The sequence below is a fragment of the Phoenix dactylifera genome, chromosome 3 (genome assembly GCF_051530095.1).
Source record: "Phoenix dactylifera cultivar Ajwa chromosome 3, Ajwa_hap1_PhDact_Kaust_v1.1, whole genome shotgun sequence".
Taxonomy (NCBI): domain Eukaryota; kingdom Viridiplantae; phylum Streptophyta; class Magnoliopsida; order Arecales; family Arecaceae; genus Phoenix; species Phoenix dactylifera.
In genome coordinates this window covers 35,755,026-35,777,689 of record NC_143192.1, presented here as the reverse complement: position 1 = coordinate 35,777,689, position 22,664 = coordinate 35,755,026, and the positions used below count along the sequence as shown (strand labels likewise).

General features: G+C 39.7%; 1 long non-coding RNA gene across 1 annotated transcript; it reads right to left on the bottom strand.

Annotated features, from left to right (window-relative positions):
• Positions 1–3,372: 3,372 nt before the first annotated feature.
• LOC148714359 (uncharacterized) lies at positions 3,373–7,321 on the bottom strand. Its single transcript, XR_015976266.2, has 2 exons — positions 6,927–7,321; positions 3,373–3,984 (listed from the first exon to the last, which is right to left on the bottom strand). It is a non-coding gene; the product is annotated as an uncharacterized LOC148714359 (long non-coding RNA).
• Positions 7,322–22,664: the final 15,343 nt, after the last annotated feature.

The window sequence follows — 22,664 nt, the reverse complement described above, 5'->3', positions numbered from 1 at the left end:
CTCTAAACTCTGACATCCTTACTGCTAGGATAAGAATCTAAATTAATTCAAATCTAATCCCAGGCACTACTTAGTGCATAACCGATGTGCTTGTAATTATATTTGAATAGATCTAGATTCTTAGCCTGGCGAAAATGCCAAGACTTAAATAAAAAAGTTGTGAGAATATATACATGCATATGTTTAGTACCATATTAGCTACGCACTGGATAGATCTTGAATACATATATAGGGCTAAGGAACAAAAATAATACCTTTTGGCTAGCTTTTTTGGATGAGGTATTGGGTTATTACAAAAAGGCTATAGTAAAGTTTCATCCAGAAACTCTGCAATGACAATCGTTTTGCATCACAAAGCATGGTAAAAAGTAAGTTTCAACTTGGACGGCGTTTCACATTGTAGTGTTATATTGGATTCATCCTTAATAATCCCCCCCCACCAAATATTGTCTGATTATGGTGGAGACCACATGAACAAACTTTTTAGTTCGTTTTTCACTATAAAAAGCAGGCTCACCCCTTAATTTCTAGCATAAATCGACCCTCAAATCTGCAAAGCGTTTTCTAGGTGTGTAATTCTTATATATTTATCTTTTTCTTCATCTTTGATTGGTTACTGTTGACTATACTCCTATATAGAACTGATTTACATGTTTATTGTTGCTAAATTGTATGTATTGACAACGTCAAACAGCAACCGATCGAAATCAAAGATGAAGTTAATAGCTCTTCTTCTTCTTCTTCATATGACCATGATGACCAAAACTTCAACCATGCGTGACATGGCCCTTATGGATCAAACCTATGGAGAAGATATTGCCAAGGCAAAAAGCACTCTTGGGTCCTCAGGGATCACGATTGATAACCATCATAGCATACCTAGACCTGATTACAATAATCCTCCAGCAGGAGTTGATGGAAATAACGAAGGGAATGGAGGCGGGGACAAATAATTAATTGATCTCTATGTGATATTTTAATAGCTAGAGGGTGTGGAATATATGTTTGGACGTCGGTTTGTATTATTATAGTACGTAGCCAGCTACAACCTCATATGCTCAGGCTTTACATGCCAATAAATTATGTAATTAATCAGTAACTTCTGAATGTCTAATAAGATATGTAATGGCCTTCTTTCAAATCAAAGATCCAGATGGCTCTAAAATTAGCCAACACAAGTGGTAGATGGATATAAATGTGCGATCACAATTTTGGATTATAGAACTGGAAACATGTTTAGTATTTTCATGTGCAGTTCAAGTGCATTCTTGTTTGTTTGTCTCGTAAAAAAATTTTGGTGATGGTTTGATAAAATTTTTAAATCTTATTTTCCCATTCACAATTCTAGTTCTGTACATTTTGTTTGGAAGCAGCGTATCACTTGAGAACTACATGATATGGGGTGCATATGTGCTGGGGTTGGACTTCCTTTTTTTTGTTTTTTTTTTGTGTGTGTGTGTTGGGGGGGTGGAGGTGGTCTCATTTTTAAATATTAAATAGAAAAAGAAGAAAAAGAAGTCTACCACCTCTGACCTAATATCAAGTATAACCCATATTGAAACTTAAAATGATCCTTTTTTGATATGTTTAATTGGATGATACTTATTTGCCTGGGCTGCTTGGCTAACATTGCTGGCTACAAGATAGAAGGCTAATCATTCCAGTCAGATCACAAATGCGAAATCGGTTTATGTCAAAGGCCGTCTAAGCTAATGAAGAATTTAGAGCCGAGGGAGATAAAAATGGAAATATCATTATAGAAATGTCTATACCAAAACTTCGATGATAATATTATGCTTTCATAACATGAAAGAAACTAGCAGATGGCTTTCACAAGTTTATACAAATAACAATTCAAAAACGCTTACAGTTGGACTTTGGCGATTGATGCGTTTTCAGTTGATTGCCCTATATTACTGTCTTAGATATTTTATCTACAGGGGTGTATAAGTTGCCCTTTGTGTTGCATGAATTCCATTATAAATAGATATAGATGTCTTGCGGTCCCCTTCTTCATGCCTGCTCTTGTTAACCGGCATATTGGCTCACTGGAGTACTTTCCAACCAATTGATCTTTCTAGTTTTAAAAAAAAACTTTTAGGTAGTGTTTAGATATCTGCAACTAGGTGTACATAAATCTCAGCTGCAAAGGTGACATTTTCCAGTGTCTGGATTGTTTTAAGTTGACAAGAATCCTGTAAGTCAAACTGCATTCTGGATCCTTTTACATTATTTTGTCCTATGGCCAAATTGGCGTTAAGACAAACCACTGCAAATGGAAAAGGCTTTAAAGACATCTTTATTACAGGTTTAAATCTTAACAAGGACTAGTTGGTGGATATATATTGTTTTAGTAGTACAACCAAATACAATTACAGTTTTCATTTACAGGTTTATCGTTACTGTAAACTCATGGAATCAAACATCGGTAGTGTAATTGAAATTACAACTTCAACCGAGATGTAGCCCAACTTCCTGGTATTTCCCGACACTACTGTGGTGAAATATTTCTTCTTTGTACAAGACGACCAGAAGGTTTATTAGTTCGTATGACTTGGTTCATTTCTCCTTACAGATGGAATCATGTGTAGATTTCATTTACATGCTGCCTTTGCGAGCTACATATCATCAGTGGAAAGAAGAAGCACAACTGAAACAATCACAGATATAATAGTAACAGAAACTGTTTTGGTGGTTCTACTAATATTTTTATTGGCTCCAAGCATCTAGTATTACCTAACTATATTCTTCTCTACCAATTAAAGGAGAAAAATAAACAGCATTGGAAGATGATAGCCGTATTAAATGAGAGGATCTTTGCAGCCTACCCTTGGTATAAATTTTTAGTTGGAACAGCTCCACCACTCAGTTGATGGACCCATCCAACCACGAAGCGACACGGATGGAAGCGCGCTAATTTTGGTTTGTCCATCCGCGCATGTGTCGCTCTATGATTGGACTAGTCCACCAGCTAAGTGGTGGAGGACCCGATCCAACCAATAGCCATTCGATCCTATTCTCTTGGTGGAATATTGCTTTCTCATAGCCCCTTTATGCCCGTACCGCAATAAGAAAGATAAAGATATCCGGAAGCGATTGGCCTGTAATGGGCCCCATCATGGCAAGTTGGTGCTCAACGATTTGGTAGGCTTAATGCCTATCGCAAGATCTTCCTTGCACCATCAATTATTGCTAATTTAATATATTTGATTGGTAATATGTAACTACCCACCATTTTGATATGACTTTGGTGGAATCCCCACAAGAAGAATTTTCTAGTCCATACAACTAGTTGACCTCTCATCGCACCTATAAGTAGTAGCTTTATATATCCCTCAAGGTTACAAGTCTTCAGGACAAAACCCTACTCAACATACCTAAGCAAAGCTTCCCTAACTACGTTCAATATCCCATCTCCTATCCTTTGCTCTTGCTTCATCTTTACCATTTGACCTCGACTTTTCCTTTGATGAAGCAAAAAGGTTTAAACATGAAGGTCTTAGCTCTGCTGCTAACGATATTCTTGGCTGAAACCGTTAGTGCGGCTCATCGACGGTTGACAGGCGGAGAAGAAAACCATGGGGGCTCATCCTTAGTGCAACCAAGTCAAGAACAAGGCAGTGTGCAAAGTGTCAATGATGACACGAACAATCATCATAGCATACCTCGACAATCATTTGGCCAGCATAATGATGGAAGCGATGTAGATGATCACAGTTAGCATATCCTGTGTCTATCAGATAATTATCCAGATTGGTACTTATTATGCACATACTTGTAACGTATAAGCAAAGAGCTTTGCCTTTGTACTCTTTTCCTTCTAGAGAATGCTAAATTTAATGCACTTGAGAATCGTCTTGACATCCCATGGATTCTTTTTGTTGGGATCCAGAGTAATGCTCCTCATTCGAGCCGCTCAAATAACGAGAAAATTTTCAGGTTACACAGCCGTTTGCTTCCAGTGAGTAGAATTGGATCTTGGTCCTGAAGAAGAATAAAAAAAAAGAAGACATCAGTCATCATCAGACACTCGTCAATATCCACAATTTGATCATAGATCAAACATATGTCTGCTTTACGCAGTAGGAATGGATGCAGGTCTTCACAAAACTTAGAAAGCGCACAGCAGATAGGAGCATAGGAGCACAGGTTTATAATTCTTTATTTTCTGCAAGGTGGTAAAAAAATAACAAAGCACCCTAAATATCAAAGGAGTAACTGCACATCACAGTCTACGATTCTTTTATCAGGTCAGACCTTCAACTTTTGAAATGATAGATAACATCTTCCTCACACCACACTAGTCTCTGGACACTTGTGGGGACTAAAAGCTCATGAACTCGACCAGCTTCCAAATTCATAATCAGGTAATTTCCATTTTATTCCCAAAGTTCATTGTTTATGAGAAAATTGATATCTAAATGAACATCTCTTATTCTGCAATCCGGAACTCAGGATTGGATTGATGTATCAACAGAAACAAGAGTTGCATCATAGCCTCGCCAAAAACAGAAACAAGAGTTGCATCATCACAAAGCAAGCTTGCATGCAAGCTGAAGAAGCTAAAAATTTTTATGACAACTAAGCAAGAGAAAACGAAACTGTAAAAAAAACACTAAAAAAACCATCAAAAAAAGTAATGAATTATTGTGTTCTCCCCAAGTTTAAATGATGTGTTAAAGTGATTCCTATGAGCCATTTCTGAAAGATCTGTCATCTAACAGTGAAGCAAAAGAAAAAGAAAAAAAGAAAAAAGAATGTTCTCATGCAACCTGTCAAGAAAAACCAGAAAATGAAAGAAACAGAGAAGAAAATTTGATTAAATAAATCAATCACCTCGAGCAACTGATCACTGGGTTACCATCTGATTTTGGTCCACTGTATCAACCAGCAGTCTATCATAGCCTGTCCATCAGCGCAGCTCATGTCAAAATCATTTACATTTTCTAGATTGCAAGCAGAGAAATGGATCTCCATCGGCAAATCATATAAATGAGCTCACATTCATTTTGGGCTTTTGCACGTCCTTTTTAATGAGCATCCATTTATATTTGGCTGGTGAACAAAAGTAAACCTACAGCCAACCCATTAAAAAGGTTTGGCCATCTATCCATACTCGACCTATCTATGTTTGGGATGTGATTGAAGACCTCCAGCCAGCCAATTTATATTATATGGCTAACCCAACCCATCTATCAGTCTTCAATTGTCAGTCAGTCATTTATCAACCCATCAACCACTCAGATTCCTAACTGTTGGATCCATCCTTCGAGTGCTTGGGGGGCGGGAGGTGGCGGTGGCGCAGAGGCAAAGGAAGAAGAAGGCAACAAGAAGGAAGCGTATGCGAGAGAGAGGAGTTTACTCTGTTTCCTCTGCGACCTCTCTGACTAAATAAATTAAAATTTAGAATCTTGAAACACAGCTGCTGATACACCTATGATATAGCTGCTGAACTCAACCTGGGCTGAGATAAAACTCACCCTGATATGCTGACTGATACGCCACCGATACGCTGACTCACATGCTAATGAGGATTGGTGTGAAAAGATGGAGCTGAGCTCGAGCTGAGGAGGAAGCTTAACTACAAACCAAATTCAGTTAATCAGTTGATGGGGACATCAGAGCTGATTATGTCCCCACTTAGTCCCCCATTTTATTTTTTTAGCTGATTATGTCCCCGCCTAGTCCACTATTTTATTTTTTGCATATTTGTTTTATTTTATTTCTGGGCTTGTTTGCATTTTAGGGTTTATTTGTATATTTCGGGTTCATTGAAAATTATTTTGTGTAAGGGGGTTTTAATTTAATTGTTTTTATTTGGGCTCTATTTATAGGGGACTTTTATGTTAATTAGGGTTAATGAAGGATTAACAATTTTTCCCCCACGTTTCCCCTGCTCTCTTCCTCCTCTCCTCTTCTCCCTCTTCTCTTCCTCTCTGCCTATTTTCCTCTCTCATTCTCCTCCTCTTCTTTCCCTCTTCCTCCGTCTTCCTATTTTACAGCAGCCACAATCATCCCGAGTTGACTCATCACCGCTGCAGCCACCTCTCCTGTGAATAGTGCTGCACCAACATGGTATCAGAGCATTTGGTTTTGCCCCTGTGCCAAAACCGTCTCTTTTCTGGGCTGCTGTAGGTTGGAAAGAGATCCCTTCCCATGCCTCTCGTCTCCAACCTCACCGGAAGGAACACCAAAACAAAAAAAAAACAAAACACAATGAAGAAACCACCGCGGCTGCTCCTTTTCCTTCCACTCGTCACTACGCCCGATGCCACCACCACCCGCAGTACCCTCGCCGTGCTCCATCTCCTCTGTCTCACCGCCGGCGGCCGCTTCTCCTCCCACAGAAGCACCATGCCGGTGTATGGCGGAGCAGCACCGGATCCCAGGATTCCGGTGGGCGCACGAAATATACGCGGTACCCCGACCATGTATGCCGGAGCGTGCTGATGGGCCTCGCGCTACTCCCGTTGTCAGAAAGAAGAGGAGCATCGCCGCCCTTCTTTTGGCTCTGTCACTCGGATCCGCCGTAGCAGTCGCCGGCCACTGCACACAGGAAGAGGCCACCCACTGCCGTGATCGGCCGCCGCCGACCACAGAGCCGTGGCCGCGAACTCCATCGCCGTTCCGTTCGGTCGATCCGCAGCTGCTGCCGAGGAGACCGGATCGTCCTTCCGAATCGGTCGGGAGGTTGAAGACGAAGACGAAGACGAAGATGAGTAACGGGTTAGTTCTAAACCCGTTACCCACAACCCGGTAGCCCGGGTCCCAAAAAAAAAAAAAAAAAGAGCGCATGATCTGCACGGGCTAGATCTAACGGGTATCGGAACAGGTTGCAACTGAAACCCGAACCCGTAAGGGTTCAAAAAAAAAAAAAAAGAGGTAGCACGTGCCTTGCACATGCCAAAAAAAAAAAAAAACCTTACCTCTGTTTATTGTCCCGATCGGCCGCCGCTTCCCATTTTACCGCGCCGCCCACCCTTCGTGAACGCCGTCGCCGCCACCGCCGCCACCGCTTTCACCATCACCGCCTCCGCGCTCGTCCGCCGTCGCCACCCAAGCACCACCGCTCCATGCCGTCCTGCCGCTTCATCGCCTTCGCCGTCGCCGAGCATCTCCTTCCCCGTGGCCGACTACCGCACCACGGCCACCTCCCTTCTTCGCTACCTCTTCATCTTCCCCGAGCCGTTGCCGTCGTTGCCTCCGCCGCCCGAGCGTCTTCTTCTCGCCGCCGAGCCTCCTCCGCCGCCCAGGCGTCTTCTTCTCGCCGCCGAGCCCTCCTCTGAGCGGGTCATCTGCAGCGCCCCTTCGCCGAGCTCCATCCGGCCTTCTCTTCTCACCCGAGACCAGGAGGCCTCCGAGCGGTGCCATCAAGCCACACTCGAGCTCCACGAGCCTGACCCCAGTTCGTGGTCAGCAGGCCACAAGTCCAGTTCCCCCCACCCGGCCCGCGCGCCAACCTTCCTTGAGCGCGGCCCAGGCCCAGGCGGTTTCAGAATGGGCTTGGTCCAAGCCCGTGTGCCGTTTGCTGTAGCGCGGCCCAAGGCCACTCGGCCGCAAGCCCTATTTCAGGCCCGATCCAGCACCTTCTTCAGTCTATTTCAGAAGCCCGGGAGCTCTTGTGCTGCAGATCCAGGCCCACAGCGCTAGCTAGTTCCGCTCGGCCCAACTTCGTGCTCGAGACTCTACAACGGACGCTTCCGGTTGACTACATCCACCACAGGTAACAGGTTCTTCTTTCTTTTGGGCTTTTTTATCTAATTATGTTCTAGTTATCTTGCATGACATTCCTATTTTGCAAAACTTACTTTCTTGTCAAACTGCAAAACCTAAAACATCTACTACCACACCCATCCTACCCACCATTTAAATCTAAATATTAAATTAGCACACCTTAGCGACAGGATAATTCTCAACATCTGTTAATCAAATTACTTTAGGATTAGAATGATTGTAATACGTCCTTTCAACCTAACTTCTTATAGTGACTAATTTCCTACTTTAATTTTGAAATAACCAAAGTATAAATTAGTAATATTTAATTTTAAGTTATTTTTGTGAAAATTTGCTGATTTCTAAATTCATAGTAGGTTGCATTAGTAGGTTGTCCTGCATTACATTTGATAAGTTAGGGTTCATTAGTAGCATTGCATGTCATATCACCAACTAGTGTAGTCCCTGCATGCCAACCTGTAGTGGTAGAGAGTACCTCCTCACTAACTCTCAGACCCCTTTAACCATCATAGACCCCAGAGTTCTGCAAGATCTTGTGGGACAAATCGCTGCATTACGAGCTGATCATGACGAATTCAAACGAGAGATCCATGCTCTAGTGCAACATCCTAGGACTCCTGAACTGTCAACCCCAATCGCAGCTTATCCCGAGCTTGGTTTGGCTACACCACCTGTAGCTCTTCCCCATCCCCCTAGGAACCAACTTCCTCCTGATCACCAGCACGATCTTGACGAGCAACTACTTTGTACCGTAAGAGTAGATGCCCCCACATTTGCTGGTCAACTAGAGCCAAGCGTGTACCTTGATTGGAGAGCAGCCATGGATAATTATTTTGAGTGGTACGAAATGACTGACGATAGAAAAGTACGGTTTGCTAAAATGAAGCTTATTGGGCAAGCACACTGGTACTGGCATAATGTTGAACATATGCGTGAGACCCAACGGCTTCCTCGTATCACCACGTGGGAGGATATGAAAGAAAAGCTGAATGAAAAATATCTGCCATTTTCTTACCGACAACGTCTTATAGATAGGTGGCATAAATTAACTCAAGGGACATCAACCGTTGCCGATTACATTGCACAATTTGAGGAGTTTCATATGAGATGCGGTATAATCGAAGAGGAGACTATTACTCTCTCTAGATTTTAGGCAGAACTCCGCGAGAAGATCCAGAAGAAATTAATTCTACGAGAGATTACCATCCTTGGCCAAGCATATCAATTGGCTCAAGATATGGATAGTTTCTTATGGATTCCTATAGTGAGGCGTACCGACCTTCGATCCACAGTCCCAGGAGCCCGACCTAATCAAAATTATCTCTTGCAATCCAGGCCATTTTCCAACCCTCCCAACCAGCCCGGCTCTAGCCAAGCACCGACCAGGACATCCCTGATGGCTGTTCAAATTCCATCAAATGATAAAGAAAAAGGCATACTAGGTTCCAACCCTCCATCAAGAAGCCAAATCCAATATTTCCGGTGTCAAAAATTTGGCCATATCGCGTCCCAATATAATGCCAAGGCCTATCTAATGACTGAACTTGAAGTTAGGACCCAGGAGACTGAATGTGTTGAAGAAGTCTATAAACCAAAGATCGAAGACTTTGTAGAAAACTTTGGAGACGAATAGACCGGGTTAGAGTTTATCCAGACTGAACCCCAAAATGAGCCCACTGATCGGAATGACCAAAACCCTAGGCTTCATGTAGTTAGGTGTACTCTAGCTCAGACTAAGATCGAGCAAGATAGCTTTTGTTGATGGATCACTTCCCAAACCAGAACCATCCAACCCATTGCTTTCAGTATAGATTAGATGTAATGATATGGTGACTTCTTGGATTCTTAATTCATTGTCCAAAGTGCTAGCTGAGAGTGTTCTTTATATCAACTTAGCTAAAGATGTTTGGAATGATCTACGAGAAAAATTTTCACAAGGTAATGGACCTAGAATATTTCAAATTCAAAAGTCCATTGCTTCTTTGTCACAGAATCAATCCAGTGTTAGTTCCTACTTCACTAAACTCAAGGGTCTATGGGAGGAATTATGGAATTATAGGCCAAATCCTATCTGCTCTTGTGGTGCAATGAAATAACTAATAGAATATCAAAATCAAGAGTGTACCATGCAGTTTTTGATGGGGTTAAGTGACACTTACTCACACATACGAGGTTAGATCCTCTTGATCGATCCTCTTCCCCCAATAAATAAAGTTTTTTCATTAGTATTACAAGAAGAGAAACAAAGGGAGGTCACTTCTGATGCTAATCCGAATGTGAATAATATAGCATTCTTGAGCAGATCTGCTACTAAATTAGGAGTTAGCCATTTTCAAAAATAGGATCGCCCCATGTGCAGTCACTGCGGTATGATGGGGCATACAAAGGACAGATGCTATAAGTTGCATAGATATCCTCAAGGATACAAGCCCAAAACCAGAGGACCTCAAAGTACTAAATCTCAAGTTTCTGTGAATCAAGCAACCTCCTAGAATGAATCAAAATGGACCAAAAATACTCCACAGTTGCCATTTACAGCAGAACAATGTCAACAATTACTTGCATTGATCAATCCCACTGCAAATGGTGATTCTAAAGTCAATTCAGTCACTCAATCCTCTGTCTTCTTGACTCCTGGGACATCCTCTTCAGGTTCTAAAACTGAGAATCCAGCAGTCAACATGGCAGGTATAACCCCTCCATATTTCTTGGCCTCTGTTTTTTCTTCATCCCCAAGACACTGCATACTTGACACGGGTGCAACTGACCATATGGTGCACTCTCTTTCCATGCTGACAACCATTACTTCTGAGATTTTTACATCAGTCAAACTCCCAAATGGAATTTCTGTGCCGGTTACACGTATTGGCACTGTCAAGATTTCAAAACATATCACCCTCACAAATGTTTTGGTGGTCCCTTCATTCTTTTTCAATTTGATTTCTGTTAGCTCTCTATTAAAGCAAATGTCATGCTGTCTAATCCTCTTGTCCAATTGCCTATTCATCCAGGACCTGTGCACTTGGACAACGATTGGTTTGGCTAAAGAACAAGGTGGCTTATACTATATGATCCAAGATTATATTGCTGAGGTTGACAATGTTTGTAAACCATCTGCTAATACTGTCTCTGCAGACTTGTGGCATTTCAAATTAGGTCACCCCTCTTCATCTAGAATCATTCTCTACACAATTGTATTCCTAATATTGTAAACACAAAGCTACAACACTGCACCATTTGTCCTTTAGCAAAACAACACAAACTACCTTTCCCTGTTTCATTGAATAAAACCCAATTCCCTTTTGAGCTTGTTCATTGTGATGTATGGGGACTTTTTAGCGTTCAGGCATATGATGGTTCTCATTTTTTTAAACCATAATTGATGATTACAGCCGTTGCACTTGGGTTTTCTTAATGAACTCAAAGTCATAGACACAGTCCCTCATACAGTCATTTTTTGAGTTGGTGGAGACTCAATTTAGTGCCAAGATCAAATCAGTACGAACTGATAACGGCTCTAAATTCAGTCTTCATGAAGTTTTCAGTTCGAAAGGAGTCATTCATCAACATTCGTGTGTTGAAACTCCTCAACAAAACGGTATCGTAGAGAGGCAACATCAGCATCTTCTAAACGTAGCCAGAGCACTTAGATTCCAATCTAATATTCCTCTCAAATTTTGGAATGACTGCATATTGACAGCGGCCTACCTTATTAATAGAACACCATCCCATTTGCTTGCCAATAGGTCTCCCTATGAAATGTTATTCTCTTCAAAGCCAACTTATGATCATCTTAAAACATTTGGCTCTTTGTGTTATATGTCAACACTCACTCGGAACAGAACCAAATTTGATTCTCGGGCTGAGCCTTCAGTTTTCCTTGGCTATCCATATGGGATAAAAGGCTATAAGGTTTACAATTTACAAACCAAGTCTTTTTCCATCACTCGGAATGTAGTTTTTCATGAATATGTCTTCCCATTTAAGCAATTTCCTTCTTTACTTTCAGAGTATGCTGATCACACTGTATTATACCAAATTCCATACCCGACAACCCTCTATTACATATTCTTCCTTCACTTGTTCATTCTAAGCCTTACTTTCGACATACTTCATTCGAACCTTCCTTGAATCAAACTGAACCAGTGTCACAACCTCAGTCCAACGCTGAACCGAGAGTTCAACCTGTGAGGAGATTTACTAGAAACAGAAGACCACCTTCCTATCTGTAGCAGTATCATTGTCAATTAGCCACTTGTTCTTTTGCTTTTCCATCTAAATCCATGATGGCAGGTTCTACCACTTCATCAGGTAAACAGTATGACATATCCTCCTTCCTTAGCTATAATAAACTCTCTCCCACCTATAAGTCATTTGTTTTTGCCATTAGCAAAGAGATTGAACCCACCTCATACAAGCAAGCTGTTCAATGCTTGAATGGAGGGAAGCCATGTCCAAAGAAATTGATGCTCTGGAACAAAACAATACTTGGACCATCACAGATCTGCCACATGGTAAAGAAGCCATTAACTGCAAATGGTGTTACAAAACAAAGTTCAAATCAGATGGAACTGTGGAGCGCAAAAAGGCTCGATTAGTAGCCAAAGGATTCACTCAACGAGAGGGATTTGATTATTTTGAAACCTTCTCCCCAGTGGCAAAGCCAACTACCATCCGAATTCTTTTAGCTGTTGCAGCTGTGAACAATTGGTATCTTTGTTGGAAATTGTATCCTAAATGTCAATCGTCAGCATGTTGATGATTGAATTTTGTAAATGAATTGATAAATTAATAAAGTGTTATTTGGCATTATTCATCATTTCATTGTATATCTTCAAATGAACTTTTATATGATGCAGTCCTTAGGACTTGTTTTATGATAAAGGAGGATTTATCTTCAAGTCCTTAAAACTGTTCGCGATCAAATGATATGCTGTTACTAGGACGATAGCATTATCGAGATTAGGTCGTTATGTGACATATACATTGGTTGTCCTCTTAACCAAGGAGTGTGGAGATACTGATATGTTACACAGGTGAAGTATAAGAGTACATTTTACTGAACATGACCAATTTCGGAATACTCTACTGTCAAGAGATGTTCCGAGTAGATATGAGTATAAGTTTGGCCCTCTGATCTGAGACCGCAGCCTGTGACTAGCAAGCAACTCACTGTACTTTGGTACCGGACTACCTGAATTTCTAATTCAGTGACCGAAGGTCACTGGGTACAATCAAGTACTTGCGTAGTCAGTTGTGAGTCAAGATGGAATTGACCCCTTTTGGAAATAGGAGATAATGCCTTGTATTCAATTTAGCAAAATCTTGGCCAGGGTAATCCTTGCGAGGAGTCACAGGATTTATAAAGTTGAATCACATCATGGATGCACTTATTATAGAGTTGACAGAACTTTGAAGTCATCCTGGCATTTAGGAGTCATACGGATAAATTATACGGTAACCATAGTCCAAGGATTCTTGAATATTGTTTTGCAATCATTCGGCCTATCCGGATATCGGGTACCATTGCTAGATGGAAATTTTGATTAGTACAAGAAGTTGTTCTTGTGCTACCGGCTTAGATTCGAACCTATGGGGTCACATGCATAGAAATTTCTAGGTTGATCAAATGGTTGATTGATGATTAAGAATCATTTAGGGATAATTTGGTCAATTCGATTGACAAATTATCCTAAGCAAAAGTTGCATTAAAATAATTATTGAATTATTGAAGGGTTTATTAGTAATTGGATTAGTAATAAATTCAATTTGATTGAATTATTGGACTTTAATTAAGCCAAATTGAATTAGATTCAATTTGGGCTAAATTAGGGTTTGACCTAATTCGATCGGGTTCGACCTGAGCCGATTGGGCATAACCTACTTGATCGGACTTGACCCAAATGGATTGGGATTGACTCAAGTCATAATTTGATGAGGATTAAGAGTCCAAATTATCATAATTTATTATGAAGAAGAATTTCTAAAATTTAGGATCCTAGCCTTCTTTCTTGGAGAAGAAAAATAACTCATCCTTATCCCTAAAGCAGTGGTGCCTATCCTCTTTATTTTTGGCCAATTTTTGGCATAAGGAAAGAGGATGCTTGGGGATATTTTTCAGAAAAATATGGCACCTCAAATATTTCTAAAAAGATAGGAATTAAATCTCTAATTTGTAGGGACTGAATGACGTATCAAGCAGGGTGGCATGCAGCTGAAGTTTGGGGCGCAATGACCCCCTAATTTTTAGGAATTCTTGGCACAAGACTAAAAGAAAATTTGTTCATCTCTTAGCTTCCGATTCACCAGAATTTTTTGAGAATTTTATCAGCCAAATTCGTTGGTCAAAAGAGGTGTGAGGCGTGGGGGATCTTTTGGCTATAAAAAGGACCCCCACACTTAGGGTTTGCTGAGATGGTCTTTAGAAAGGGTTTTAAATTCTAAAAAAATTCTGAGAGCCAGCCACCTTCTCTCCTCCTTCTTCTCCTTCATCTCCATCCTTCATCCTCTCGAAGAAGAATCAAAAGTTGAGTGCTTTGAGGGATAAAAGTTCAGCCACTACAGCACCTCTGCACGAGCTAGCACTCCTGCAGTTGTGGATCTTCCTAGAGCTTCGCGTGGACTATCCGTAGAGGCTAGACACGTGTGCGGCTATACAAGGTGATCAAGGCATCATCAAAGTTCTCAAAGCAAAAAGGTATGAGATCTGATCTCATTAAAAATTAAAATTAGAAATCAACTAGGTTTCTAAAATTCTGCAAGACTACATGTTAGACATAAAATCATGTCTACTTGTTTAGGATAAATGTTTAAAGTTCTGAATCTATTTTTGTTGTAGAGATATGATCTCTAGCATGCATAGGAATTAAATAGTATAATTAATGCTTCCGTTGTAAAATTTTTAAAAATATATGCATGCGACCACCAAGGTTTCCAACAGTGGTATCAGAGCCAGGTTCAAAGTAGTTTAAACATTTATGCCTAAAACAAGTTTTCTAATCCTAGTAGTCAAGTAATCTGATTGGAATGATCAGCAGGCCATCCGGTCATAGGAGAAAGAAGGGTTCATAACCCTCTTTTGCCATTCAATGGGATCTCTTATGGCGTGTAGGGGTGCCACTGTGATTCAATCCTTGAAGATGAACCATAAAAAGAAGATTAAAAATAGTTTTAATCTTTGTAATTAAATCTAAAATCATGGATATGTTTAGATCATTTTTTAAAAAAGATTTATGATTGATTTAGTTGCTGTTTTTACATGATTAATTAGATCTGAAAAATAGAATGCATGTGATGCATGAGATCTAGGTAAATTCATGTTGATGTATATGTGATATAAAGAACATGAATAAATCTGAAATCATAAAATTATTTAGATTAGATCTAAATAAAATTTATAGTTCATTTATTTTCTGATTTTGTATGACAAATCAAATATGAAAACAAATGCATATGATGTATGTTGTTTAAGTTAATTCATATGAGTTTGTATATATGATATATGGACATAAATCATCTAAGATTTAAACATGAATTAAATCTGAATTTTAACATGATTAATTACAAATCTCATATCTAAAAAATAAGTTTTAAGAACTGAAACTTTGTAGTTAGTATGTAATTAAGAATAATGCAATGATCTGAATTTTCATAAGCTTACACTTAATTAAGAATTAAGTGATGATGAAAACCTAGATCTAGAATTGTGAACTCAATTCAATGACATTGCATAATTCATGTGGCATTTGGGTTAGCTCAAATCAAGTTCTTAAGATTGGGTTAGACCTAGGGTTAGAATCAAACATGGTCCAATTAGAGTCAATTGATCAAATCTAATTAAGTAGTAACTAGATTAGGTCAAGAAAACTCTAGGTCAAATACAATAGTTGTAGATTGATCAATTCCATATCTTTGATCAGACCAAGAAGGAACTTGATTTAGGCTCCGTGGTTGAGCCCGAGTCATTAGGATGGTCAAAATTAAAATTGATTAACCAATCGGTGTCTAAAGTAAGTTTGGCAGACTCGACCGGTGGTTTTTACTTGGGAGCTACTCGCACTGATGCGTCTTTGTCGAGTTAATGGCATATCCCTTCCACCGATCTCACTTACCTGGCCGATTTGGTCAATCATTTTTGATTGGATCATTTAATGATTCGAGTTAATCCATGCCTGTAAAAAAAATCAGTTTGATTGATTTAGGTGCCTTCTTAACCGGTTTGAATCTAATTCTTTATAATCTGACTTGGTGAAGTCAGTAGGAGAATTTAGGTTAATGGGATCTTCTTATCTATCCTAATTTAATCTTCTAAAATTATTAGGTCCTTAAATTGAAATAGTTATGGGGATAACTAGGTCATAGCCTCCCATTAAGTTAGATGATAATGAGTCCAATATTTCGATAATCATTGGAGGCGCCACACGCCTGGTGCTTATCGGGCATTGAAATTGTCATTTGATATATGATGAGTTGAGTGTACCTTCAATAGGTGGCCAGGTGGGCCGAGCCACACTCGGGCTTGGTCATCTATTAGTTGATTACACGGAACCTTATCATTTAATGGTTGGACCTAACCAGAATCTTCGGTGGAGGCGCCACATGCCTGCCAAAGAGACTGGGGCAAAATTATCACTAGAAATTGTTTGGTGAAACAATTGGTTCAGAACCTACCTACCAATAGGTGCATATGGGTTGGCCGAGCCACACTCGGGCCCATATGCGAACAATTGGGTTCTAGTGCTCACTAAAGATTTAAGTGTCATTTTTCGAATTTAAGGTAGAGGCTACAAATTTGTATAAAATAGTAGGAGGATCTTTAGACTAAAGTCCAAGTATTTAGGATATTGTCAATTCATATACTGATAGCCGATTTTTTTTTTATGTAGAAATGGCCACTAGTTTGTCACTTCGTTCATTGTTGGATAATGACAAGTTGATTGGACCCAATTTCAATAACTGGCTTAGAAAACTTAAGATTGTGCTAGAGCATGAACGGATCCTTTATGTGATAATGGATCCAGCACCTGAGCAGCCTGCTGGTAATGCACGGGGTACGATCAGAGAAACTTATCAGAAGTAGCTCAATGACCGTATCACTATCCGATGCATTATGCTTGCTGCAATGAGCGACGAGTTCAGTCGCCGGTTCGAGAATGCCCAACCCGAAGAAATTGTTCAAGTATTGAACGAATCTTTTGGCACTCCCGACGACGTTGAAAGGCACAAGACTAGTTGTGCTATTTTCAGCGCACGGATGAAGGATGAGGCATCGGTGACTGATCATGTATTGTACATGATTGAGTTGATCGAGTGCCTGAGCACTCTCGATTTTTTTCTTCATGATCAATTTGGGAAAGATGCTATACTGAACTCTCTTTCTGGTTCGTACCGTCCATTTCTCACTAACTTTCATATGACGAAATCGGTAGTAAATTATCACCAATTGTTGGGTTTACTACAAACTTTTGAAAAGGATCACCAACTCCTAAAAGGATCGGTGAATTTAGTGGGAGGTTCATCCAAGGGTCGTGGTCCCTTTAAAAAAGGGAAGAAGAAAAACAAAAATCAAAAGAAAAAGGTGCATCGTGCTGAGCAAAGTTAGACTAAGAAGAAGAAGGCTGATCAGAGTAAAGCAGAGTGCTTCTACTGTAAGAAGCAAGGGCATGGAAGAGGAACTGTCATCAGTACATTGTCTCTCTTGACCCGAACAGGCCAAAGAAAAAGATGCAATCAGTTGCAGATCAAGGTACTTATATGATAACACCTTATAATTTCTCAATATGTGATAATTCGACCTGGTATTGGATACCGGAAGTCCTTTTAATATTTGTAATTCGTTGCAGGGACTACAGGTCAGTGAGAGATTTGAAGAAAGCGAAAGATTCCTAAATGTTGGAGATGGAAGATTAGTTCCAGTTCTAGCTTTAGGAATTCTAAAACTTGTATTCAATTCTCAAATAATAGTCTTAAGTGACTGTCACTTTTGTCCTTTTTTTCTATTGAATATAATTTCTGTAGGCCTTTTGGCCATGAACGGTTATGAGATTTCAAAAAAAAAAATTATTGTGATATCATTATGAATGGTGTTACTGTAATGCATGGACAATTAAGTAATGGGATTTACATATTATCACAGCCTGTTCATGTAATGTACAAGTCCAATAAGCGTCCTAGAATAGATAATGTCACGGATGTCTACCTTTGGCATCATGGGCTAGGTCATATTAACAAGAACAGGATGAACAGGTTAAATAAAGAGAGAATCCTCAATGTTAATGATTGTGAATCATTAATAACCTGTGAATCATACCTTCTTGGTAAGATGTCCAAGTCACCTTTTACTGAAAAAGGTGAACGAGCCAATGATTTATTGACCCTAGTACATTCTGATGTATGTGGGCCAATGAGCACAAATGCTAGAGGCGGATATACATATTTCATTACTTTCACAGACGACCTTTCGAGGTATGGTTATGTCTATTTAATGAGACATAAATCTGAAGCATTTGAAATGTTCAAATTGTATCGTAATGAAGTAGAAAAACAAACTGGAAAGAGTATTAAAACTCTTCGATCAGATCGAGGGGGTGAATACCTTTCCAATGAGTTTTTGACGTATCTGGAAGAGAATGGGATTCTTTCCCAATGGACTCCTCCTGGTACACCGCAGTATAACGACATGTTAGAAAGGAGAAATCGAACTCTATTAGATATGATTCGATCCATGATGGGGTTTGCTGATCTGCTCATATCCTTTTGGGGATATGCACTTGAGTCAGCCGGTTATATACTTAATAAGGTTCCAAGTAAATCTGTGAATAAAACATCACATGATATGTGGACGGGATGGAAACCGGTACTCTTTCACCTTAGGGTTTGGGGGTGTCCGGCGTACTTCAAACGTTTGAAGATAGACAAACTTGAACCCAAGTCCGACAAATGTTTCTTTGTCGGTTATCCTAAAGAAACTAAAGGATATTATTTCTACCTTGCTGAAGAACAAAAGTTGTTCGTAAGCAATAGAGCTATTTTCTTAGAGAAAGAATTCCTTAGTGAAGGAACTAATAGCTCTAATATTGAACTTAGGAAAGTTCAACATGTAAAAGATCCGACACCATCCACTGAACCAATTGAGTCGGATTTGATTAGATCAGATCTAGAACCCATCTTAGATGTACCATTAAGGCGATCAGGTAGAGTACCACGTCAGCCGGACAGATACTATGATTTCTTGGTCTGGGACGGAGATTCTGTCGAACTTGATGAAAACGATGAGGATCCGATCACCTATATGGATGCAATGCAGAGGTATGACTCTGATGCATGGCTTGGAGCCATGCAATCCGAAATAAAATCCATGAAGGTCAATAATGTATGGACATTAGTTGACCCACCCGAAGGGATTAAACCCATAGGGTGTAAGTGGATTTTCAAAAGAAAACGGGGCGCAGACGGAAAGGTAGAGACCTATAAAGCCCGTCTGGTTGCCAAAGGATATCGTCAGCATTATGGTATTGACTATGACGAGACGTTTTCTCCTGTGGCAATGCTCAAATCCATTCAGATTATGCTTGCGATAGCAACACACTTAGATTATGAAATCTGGCAAATGGATGTAAAGACCGCTTTTCTAAATGGAGATTTAGAAGAGGAGGTGTATATGATGCAACCTGAATGTTTTATATCTACATATGAGTCTAAGGTGTGCAGGCTTCAAAAATCCATTTATGGATTAAAGTAAGCTTCACGGAGTTGGAACATACGATTTGATAAGGTGATCAAATCGTATGGCTTCATTAAGAATGAAGAGAAACTTTACATTTATAAATGGGCAAATGGTTTAGTTATTATATTTTTTTGTTTTGTATGTGGATGACATTCTTCTAATCGGAAATGACATTCCTGCATTACATTGAATAAATATTTGGCTATCATCTCAATTTGCCATGAAAGATTTGGGAGAAGTATCTTACATCCTAGGGATGAAGATTTATAGAGATAGATCTAGAAAATTGCTTGGATTATCCCAATCCACATATATTGATACTATACTGAAGAGGTTCAGTATGATTAATTCTAAGAAAGGCTATCTTCCGATGGGCCATGAAATTAACCTCTCTAAGAGGGATTGTCCGACAACCCCTCAAGAAAGAGAGAGTATGGATAGAATTCCATATGCTTCGGCAGTGGGATCTATAATGTATGCCATAACATGTACTAGACCAGACGTGGCATACTCACTAGGAGTAGTGAGCAGATACCAGTTTGATCCAGGTAGCAACCACTGGAAGGTTGTAAAAACCATCCTTAAGTATTTGAGAAATATTAAAGACCAGTGGCTTGTCTACGTTGATTCTGACTTAAAACTTGAGGGATATACCGATTGAAGTTTTCAGTCAGATTAAGATGATAGTAAGAGCGTGTCGGGATATATCTTTACTCTTAAGGTGGGGCCATCTACTGGAAGAGTTCCAAGTAGCATACAGTGGCAGATTCTACATGTGAAGCAGAATACATCGCAGCATCTGATGCTGCCAAAGAAGCTGTATGGTTGCGGAAGTTCATCACTGAGCTTGGAGTGACACCCTCCATTGATGGTCCAGTGACTGCATTTTGTAACAACACGGGAGCCATATCTCAAGCAAGAGAACCCAAAGCACATCAGCGGACCAAGCATATTCTACGTCGTTACCACCTGGTTCGAGAGATCGTCGAACGAGGTGACATTGATCTTCAGAATATTGATTCAAAAAAAAATATGGCTGACCCATTTACCAAAGTCCTCAGCATAAAGAGATCAACGAACACAAGTCGAAGATGGGTATTAGATACTGTACCGATTGGCTTTAGGCTAAGTGGGAGTTGTTGGAAATTGTATCCTAAATGTCAATCGTCAACATGTTGATGATTGAATTTTGTAAATGAATTGATAAATTAATAAAGTGTTATTTGGCATTATTCATCATTTCATTGTACATCTTCAAATGAACTTTTATATGATGAAGTCCTTAGGACTTGTTTTATGATAAAGGAGGATTTATCTTCAAGTTTTTAAAACTATTCGCGATCAAATAATATGCTGTTACTAGGACGACAGCATTATCGAGATTAGGTCGTTATGTGACATATACGTTGGTTGTCCTCTTAACCAAGGAGTGTGAAGATACTGATATGTCACATAGATGAAGTGTAGGAGTACATTTCACTGAACGTGATCAATTTCGGAACGCTCTACTATCAAGAGATGTTCCGAGTTGATATGGGTATAAGTTTGGCCCTTTGATCTGAGACCGCAACCTGTGACTAGCAAGCAACTCACTGTACTTTGGTATCGGACTACCTGAATTTCTAATTCAGTGATGGAAGGAGTCAAGTACTTGCGTAGTCAGTTGTGAGTCAAGATGGAATTGACCCCTCCTGAAAGTAAGAGATAATGCCTTGTGTTCAATTTAGCAAAAACCTTGGCCACGGTAATCCTTGCAAGGAGTCACAGGATTTCTAAAGTTGAATCACATCATGGATGCATTTATTATAGAGTTGACAGAACTCTGAAGTCATCCTGGCATTTAGGAGTCATAGGAATAAATTATACGGTAACCGTAGTCCAAGGATTCTTGAATGTTGCTTTGCAATCATTCGGCCTATCCGGACGTCGAGTACCATTGCTAGATGGTCATTTCGATTAGTACAAAAAGTTGTTCTTGTGCTACCAGCTTAGGTTTGAACCTATGGGGTCACACGCATATAAGTTTCTAGGTTGATCAAATGGCTGATTGATGATTAAAAATCATTCAGGGGTAATTTGGTCAATTCGATTGACAAATTATCCTATGCAAAAGTTGCATTAAAATAATTATTGAATTATTAGAGGGTTAATTAGTAATTGGATTACTAATAAATTTAATTTGATTGAATTATTGGATTTTAATTAAGCCAAATTAAATTAGATTCAATTTGGGCTAAATTAGGGTTTGACCTAATTCGATTGGATTCGACCCGAGCCGATTGGGCATAACCTAATTGATCGGACTTGACCCAATTGGATTGGAATTGACTCAAGTCAATTAAGAGTCCCTATTTGATGAGGATTAAGAGTCCAAAAAATCAGAATTTATTATGGAGAAGAATTCCTAAAATTTAGGACCCTAGCTTTCTTTCTTGGAGAAGAAAAATACCTCATCCTTATCCCTAAAAGCAGTGGTGCCTATCCTCTTTATTTTTGGTCAATTTTTGGTGCAAGGAAAGAGGAGGCGTGGGGCTATTTTGCAGAAAAATATGGCCCTTCAAATCTTCCTAAAAAGATAGGAATCAAATCCCTAATTTGTAGGGACTGTATGATGCATCAAGCAGGGTGGCGTATAGCTAAAGATTGGGGTGCAATAATCTCCTGATTTTTAGGGATTCTTGGCACAAGATTAAAAGAGAATTTGTTCATCTCTTAGCTTTCGATTCACCAGAATTTTTTGAGAATTTTATCAGCCAAATTCGTTGGCCAAAAGAGGTGTGAGGCATGGGGGGTCTTGTGGCTATAAAAGGACCCCCACACTTAGGATTTACTGAGATGGTCTTTAGAAAGGGTTCTAAATTCTAAAAAAATTCTGAGAGCCAGCCACCTTCTCTCCTCCTTCTTCTCCTTCATCTTCATCCTTCATCCTCTCGAAGAAGAATCAAAAGTTAAGTGCTTTGAGGGAGAAAAGTTCAGCCACTGCAGTATCTCTGCACGAGCTAGCACTCCTGCAGTTGTGGATCTTCCTAGAGCTTTGCGTGGACTATCTGTAGAGTCCGGACACATGTGCGGATATACAAGGTGATCAAGGCATCATCAAATTCTCAAAGCAAAAAGGTATGAGATCTGATCTTATTAAAAATTAAAATTAGAAATCAACTAGGTTGCTGAAATTCTGCATGACTACATGTTAGACATAGAATCA